At 36.6% G+C, this 7,349-nt stretch overlaps 1 pseudogene; it reads right to left on the bottom strand.

Moving 5' to 3' along the window:
* Window positions 1–2,922: 2,922 nt before the first annotated feature.
* Window positions 2,923–5,072, bottom strand: LOC119255098 (eukaryotic translation initiation factor 4E type 2-like; annotated as a pseudogene).
* Window positions 5,073–7,349: the final 2,277 nt, after the last annotated feature.

Here is a 7,349-nt window from a genome sequence, read left to right as displayed (position 1 = left end):
AACATGAAGTAAAATAGTCTTTCTCTTTTCATTGACTTCAGACTGAGTTGTCTCCAAATTATTCTTTATTGGGCCAAGATGAGGAAAAGAACTAATAACTAGTGTTACAAAGTCAGATATTTGGATCTGATTGCCATAGAAGCAAAAATTATATTTTAAACAAAGTATGAATGTACAATTTCCTGCCCTTTTTTTTTTTTTTTCATTTGTGTTGCTACCCCTGCTTACTTCTCAAACCTTAGGATGGTGTGACCCTTGGTTACTTTCAGTGGCCTAACTCTTGCTAAGCCTTGCCTCAAATAGTGCCCCTTGCAAATCAATTTCTACCAGTTCTGGTGTCTAGAGATTACTTCACAATTTCATACATGCGCTATTCAACTCTCTATTCTCAATTACAAACATTGGTCAGCCTGATCTACTCCTGTTCACTTTTATTAAATTCCATTCAGAGATAATGTGTGACTTTCTTAAGTACCTTCCACCCCCAGATCAGAATATCCCCTTCCTTTTTTTTTTTTTACCTGAGTGCTCTTTCCTCATTGAAAATATAGTTATTAAGTTCATAATTTCCTGGAGAAGAGGATCCATTTTTATTCATCTCTATACTTTGAACCCTTACAAGAGTGCCTAATAAATTCAAGGATATAAATATTTTTAGAAAGACTGTTCAAAGAGATTCACGAGTAAAGAAACACTTCATCTACAAAAACAGATATTTTGTGAGGCATCCAGGGTTAGACATTTGCATAAATGAAACAAGAAACTACATTATTTATATTCTGTGATTTTAATAGTTTTGGTAAAAGTTTATTTGCATAGAAGTGACCTTCTAATGGGCCTGTCATTCCATTATTTAAAGTCATCAGTTTCACTAGCTAAAATGGACAAAATAAATAGCATAGATAAGGAATATTTATCCACTAACATGAATACTTCATCATCATCATCATCATCATCATCATCATCTGTTTTAAATAATAGCAATTGAAATAGTTTAAAGACAATGGGATGGACATTAATAGGGATTGTGATCAAGTCATTGTCAAAGTGTTTAATATCACTTATGCTGCCAGCAAGTTACCACAGCTGGAAAATGGTCTCATATGTCTAGATTATTAAATCCCCAAATGGCCAAAATATGTGACCTTGAACTAGAGTTAGGGCTGATATCTGGAACCAATGTGTACCTTCAATGCTACCCCAAGTTCATAACACTGAATCTCAAATATGACAAGAAAATTTGCCATTTACACCACTATTTGTGGAGAAGAGACTTTCCTATGAGAAACAGAAATTGTTTGGTGTTGAATATGGAAATAGTGATAAATCTACACTAGTCAAAGTCAGCCATACAATACAGATATGAATCCAAGATTCATGAAACCCTGAGGGTTCTAAAAAAGGAAGTTTAATACTATTCTACAGGGACAATTTTACAATCCAGAACTCATAGTACCCAAAGAGTAAACATATGGATTTCAAACAAAAAAAATATGTTCTAATAAAAATCATAGTCCCTTGAGGAGATAAGTAACAATAAGGAAGAATCAAAAGATGCAAAAGATAGAAAAATGATGACCCAAGGGCTATAAATAAGGGAACATTATTTGGCATTCCAAATATTTGAGATTCAAATATATGATGGCACATTTTTGTTTTGTTGTGTTTTATATTGTTATTATTTTTTTACACTGATGTCTTATTTGGTTCCCCTATATTCCTGCTACAAGGGAAACCATCCAATATTTTTCTTTTTCCTTCTGACTTATTTCACTGAGCATAATTCCTTCTAGCTCCATCCACATTGCTGCAAATGGTGTGAAATTATCTTTTTTGATTGCTGAGTAATATTCCATTGTGTATATATGCCACATCTTCTTGATGTGGGCATTTGGGTTGTTTCCAGGTTTTACCTATTGTAAATAGCGCTGCAATATGAAACACAACAACAACAACAACAACAAAAAAACAGACAATTATAAATCAGAGACATCCTTCAGGAGAGGAGGAGGGAGAGAGATCAGAGGGAGGGAGGAGCACAGGGGACTGTGGTGATGGTGCACAGGTGCATTGGTGAAGGAAATTATATGGGGCGTACAACTGAGGGTCAGGGAAGCAAATATTGTTTAAAAATTAATGATGTTGTAAAAAATAAAAATTAAAAAACAAAACAAAAAATAACACAAATATATGAAGGCACACAGATAACCACTAGAATTTTCGGTGAAGGTGAACTTGCTGTGAATCTGAAGAAGCAGCAGTCACTGTGATAAATACTATGCCACAACGACTGCATAAGGCTTGTCTTATCAGATGCTTATTTGACTTGAGGACAATTGAGAACTTTCATGTTTTAGGGGGAAAGGATTACAAAGCTCAGAAAGTGGTTTGAATAAAGTGTCTGGTAATAAAGGACCTCAAAGACATTTTTAAATGGCAGTTACAGAATGTTAGATCAATGACTGTCTTGTGATGCTGGTAGTTATGTTGTCCATTTGGTTTTAAATTTGTTGGTTCTGTCTTCAGTCTGATTCTTCACATATATATTTTCTCTGCCCTGTAGCAAGACTATCACACTTTTATTGATTAATTTCTATGTGGCTGAGTGATTCCTGGGCCCTCAGCCTCTCTGGGCCTCTGCTCTTTTCTTTTTGCTGTGTTTTATGAAGTTTTATATATGTAGGTGGGGTAGAAAGATTTAAAAACATCTTTTGCTTAAAGTCACTTTTTTTAAGTTTAGCAACATGTATTAAGTGACCTCAGCTATTTTAGATGCTGCCTGTCAGCCTGCTTTTATAAAATAAAATGTTCTTCCAACTCCTCTTGTCCAGAACAGAAGGGTCTTCCAGGTAGCTCACCAAAAGAACAAAAAATTCCGATGATGCCACATTCAACGATGGCACCATCCAGACAGGGAGATAGTCAGGGCATGTTCAGCCACAGTTTCCAGAGATTTTGAAAAAGGAGACTTTGGATGTACAATCTGATTGTCATTTTAAGGCTGTTGGTGTGGTTTTGTATTCCATTATGATGTTGGAAGATCAGTTAAGCACTCACCAAAGAGTATCCTGGGTTTATGTGTTGGTTGGTTGGTTGCTGGCAGTCTTATTCCATATTAAAATAATATGTTCCTGAAACTGGACAGAGACCACAGCCCCACAATCCACTCCCCAACCACAAATTGTTCCCCTAAACAAAGTCAGGATGGGATTCCTCCACCAAGAGGATGCCCAGCTCTTCTGCAGTCGAATGATCCACTTGCCACTATTTTTATTTGCATCACCTTCCCATATGTGGTCTCTCAGGTCCAAGAGAAATATCCCATGATGGATGAACCATGTGGCTGTAAAACCCCCAGAACTGCTCACATAGGCAAAGCTACCTATCTGTTCAATAATCTGTTCATAGGTGTGTCACGGACACACACCTATGTGGGGAGAATAGGCCTTCTCCTGGAGAAACAAAAAGTACAGTTGTCAGCAGGGGATGCTCTGCTGGTTCAGGACAGCAGCCTTCCTATTGCTGCTGCTGTCATGTTCCATTTTTTCTTCTCACCATCTTTTTGTATTCTGTTTTCTTTATCCTGATCATGGTCCCCACTGTCTTCTTTCAGTGCACTGAAGTTGTTTATTCTCTCATCACTAGCCCTGTTCCCACTGCCTTATGAAACCTAAAGACATTTCTTAACAGAGATTTATGTTCCACAATGAAGTGAATATAAAATTACACATTTTATTCCTGTTAGTAGTAACTGAGAGGTAGTTCTGGAACTACCTCAACATTCTTCATAACTATGCAAAAAATAATCTAGATGAGGTGCCATTTTTATCTTACTAGCTTTGACTCTAACTCAGCTTCTATTTTTAGGGAGTCAGTTACCATATCCTATTATTTTTGAAGAACATTGTATTAATATTCTCCTAAATATAAAAGATGGATTGAAAATGATTGAAGTATTTTTTTTAATGAAAGAGAATCCCTTAATATGAATAGTCAATATTAGAGATTAAATAAACTACTGCTTATTCTTGAAAAAGTTGCACTGGTTGACTCAAATCATTTTTAAAGTTTTTATTATTGTCCTTTTAAGAAAAGAACTTCGTTGTGCCCAGTAATTACCCTTTGTACAAAACTGGTTAAATCTCAGCACAGATCTGAAGATTAGAACTAGAAGCTAGAGATGAGGAAGAGTTTTGTGGTGGAGACTCCAGCTGCTACTCCCCAGTTTTTGTGGCAGACTTGAGAATGGAGGGTCCACTTCTCTCTAAATACCCTATGGAGGTTCAGGGGAGAAAGTACAAGGGGCCTCTTCTCTCTAAACTAAAAGGAATTCCCAAAGAATTAAGTGTTAGACACTTCCTATTACTGCTTATTGCATTTAGTCTTAAGGGTTTTATTTTTCTACACTGAAATCAGCAATGTTGTATTAGTGTATTTTTTCCATATGCTTTTGAGTTTCTTTGGAAACTTTCCAGAGACTATTTTGTTTAGTAAGTTTTTTAGGAAAGGAACTTATATCATTTATAACACTTAGAATCAGAAATGTTTATGTGATGTGAATGAATTCTGTAGACATAATTTTATATAACTACTTCATTTTGATTTAGTACCTTGATGCATTTTTTCTTCATTATTTTTTTATTATACAGGGGATAAAAGACCAGAGAGGGGAAGATCTAAAGCTAATTAAAAGTAATCAAAAACTTTCTTTTTAACATTTATTCCTGACAGCAATTTTGGCTCATGTCTTTTGTACCATTTTTAAAACCAATGTTTTGAAAATTATTACCCTGATCCTTATTCAGGGCTTAATAATTTCCTTATCGATATTGTTCGATAGGCATTTATGTAAGTTATTTAGGCAAAGATAACACATTAACAACTGTCATATACTGAATACCTAGTCTGTATCATAAAGTACAAAGTATGTTATGTCTCTGGATTACTACTAACCTTACCCTCACTGTGACACTGTCAGTACTAACATCTGCATTCAGCAGGAGCTGTTTATATTTTAGGTTACTAATTTTTGTGCTCAATAAAATATTGAGGACCAAATATGTATCACACATTTCACTTAAATTATATCCTTAAAGCAGTGGTCATAAACTTCAGCTCAGGAAAATCACACCTTCATCCCACGATGCACATGTCTGTTAACTAACATAGTTTTATATATAGCATCAGGAGACTTGGGGATATTGGAACATCTTCTTGGAACTCTCACATGGTAAGGATAGGAAAAAAAAAAAAACAATTCTGTGAGACATAAATGTTGTTTCTGCAGCCTTTCCCATTATCTGCCAAACAGTCTCAGTTATGGGTTCCTTTAAGCAATGGTGCAGCCTTCAGGGACATATCTGGGACATCTTTCTCCTTTCTATGTCCACTCACAGAGCCAGAGTCTGGGCCCTCATTATCTCTCATTTATATCATCATTTACCTCCATTCTGATCATCCTGCTCCCACTTTCTTCTTTTTCCGACTCATTATCTAAATTGCTGCTGGAATTATCTTCATGCAAATCTCATCTGCCACTTCCTTTCTTAAAATCTTTCAAAGTCTCCTGATGACTTACAGTGTAAAATATAAATTCACAACTGTGGTGTGCACAGGGATTCATGATCAGGACAGCTTACCCTCGCAACCTCATTTTCTACTTCATCATTCCATTCGTGCCATCTCTCAAGTGTGCTCTGCCTATTTTCTCTGCAAATTTTTGATAATGGTTGCATCCTTCCTTTCTGTATAATCCCTTTCTCTAATGGTGAACTCACAGTTTCTCCTATTGAGCCTTCAAAGCATTGTCATACATCACCTCTCTGGCCATTTTTGACAACTCAGTTTCCTGTTCTTGGTGTGCTTACTATTATCAGGGTTCTTATAAAACTGTATGCAGTCATCCCTGAATTGGTAGTCTGGAGTTGCTTTTGATTATAAACAAAGCCTACTGATGTTCATACTCCAATAATATATCCCAAAGCCTGGCACAAAGAAAGAACAGTATTATATTTAAAGAATTGATATAAACAAAAATTCTATATCTGAAAAAATACAGATATTAGTCTTGCTCCCAAATATGTTATTCATGCTATTCCAGGAAATAACATCTGATCTCTTAAGAAATGAAATCTTGTGATAAGCATTCCAAACTCCTATACAGTCTGACTGTACAGTACGCTACAATAACTACACTTTTAAAAGTAAGGCATATAAAGCAAATAAGTTTGATGAACATTCATGTTATGAGTCTATTGAAGCTTAAAAACAAGAAAAGTGAGCTATGATGACAGAGGTACAGTGGTTGTATTTGGGGGACATTGAGACCAGTAAGGGGACAGAAAGGGCATGTTAAACCTCTGGAAATGTTTCCTAATATTATCTAGTTGGTAGTCACACATGTGAGCTCAAGTAGAAATTCATCAGACGGTCAGTGAAATACTGTTGATACTACCACTACTAGTAATTTTTTTTTTTTTTAGATTTTTTTTTTTTAATAGAGGCATGCTTTATTTATTTATTTATTTATTTGTTTGTTTTGTTTATACATGCACTGGGTACAGTCAGAAGCGCGGGAGGGTGAGAGGATTCACCAGAGCCAGAGCGGGGAGCAGAGCAGGCAGAAGGACCGAAGTACACTGCTGAGGGGAGCAGCGGGCGGCAGGAGAGTCTGCGCGCCATGCAGGACCCTCCTCCGGTGACCAGGGAGCAGCCGGGGATTGAACCGGCGCTACAGAGGCTGCGGGCAGCTTCGCAACCCAGCGCTCAACCGCTGCGCCACCGGGGAGGCCCAATTTTTTTATATAAATAAGATTGGTTCTTAGGTTCCACATAGTATACAACTGTGAGACCACCTTCCTGACACAGCAGAAAAATGGGGATGTGATCAAATGATGTTTAGAAAACTTGAAACCGAGTTTTGCAAAATTTTAGGGATTTTAAGGACCCTGATAATTTTTATAGGTTATGTGACAGTTTTGAACTATGTCTGTATATCAATTCATTGACATCCCACCCTTAAAGTAATTTTCTTCTACGTAAGTGTGGCTGAAATTGGTTATCTGCCTCTTTGAATAGAAAAAAGCTAATGAAAAATGATGAAGTGCAATTTTGGAGATGAGCTTACAAAAACAGCACTGAGGCTTCTTCTGTTCCATTCAGTCTCTCTGTGATCCCTCATAGTAGAGAAACCCAGTTGCCCTGTGATGGAGGATGCCAAGGAGAGGGTCACAGGTAAGGAAGTCAGACTTCAGGTGCAACTTGTGAGGAACTGAAGCTGTCTTCTAATAGTCTGTGAATGAAGCCAGAACTAGATTCCTCACCCAGTTATCTGGTTAATATCTGAATTG

This window comes from Talpa occidentalis, unplaced genomic scaffold, assembly GCF_014898055.3.
Source record: "Talpa occidentalis isolate TD23 unplaced genomic scaffold, MPIMG_talOcc4v2.1 talOcc4.3, whole genome shotgun sequence".
Taxonomy (NCBI): domain Eukaryota; kingdom Metazoa; phylum Chordata; class Mammalia; order Eulipotyphla; family Talpidae; genus Talpa; species Talpa occidentalis.
This window is presented reverse-complemented; position numbering and strand designations above follow the sequence as displayed.